The following is a 410-nucleotide window of genomic DNA, read 5'->3' on the forward strand; positions in this document are numbered from 1 at the left end:
CAGGTGGTCCAGCAGCACAGAACACACACACACAGGACACCAGCCAGTACCGGGTGTGACCAGCTCCTCCCCTCTGCAGCCAGTTGAATACATGCCCACCACCAACAAAACTGTATATATATTTAGAAAATAGAACACTTCATAATTAGAAGTAATTGTTACTTCTTTGGACATTCTTTTGATTAAGAATCTATTGCCACCCTTAGCTACTATGAAGCTTATCAGAAGCAGGGCCGGGGAGGCGCTGGTACAATAAGGTCACAGGAAATGTTAGCATAAGCCAGCCATCCCGCATCCAGAACTAGATCTCGCCAGAGCTCGATGCCCACTGGCAAGAAATCACCAGGCCGCTGCCATTCTCATTAGTGAAAAGCTGCTGTTGAAAACACAGGCTCTTTTTAATGAGCCGT

This window comes from Myotis lucifugus, unplaced genomic scaffold (genome assembly GCF_000147115.1).
Source record: "Myotis lucifugus unplaced genomic scaffold, Myoluc2.0 scaffold_36, whole genome shotgun sequence".
In the NCBI taxonomy this organism is placed as follows: Eukaryota; Metazoa; Chordata; class Mammalia; order Chiroptera; family Vespertilionidae; genus Myotis; species Myotis lucifugus.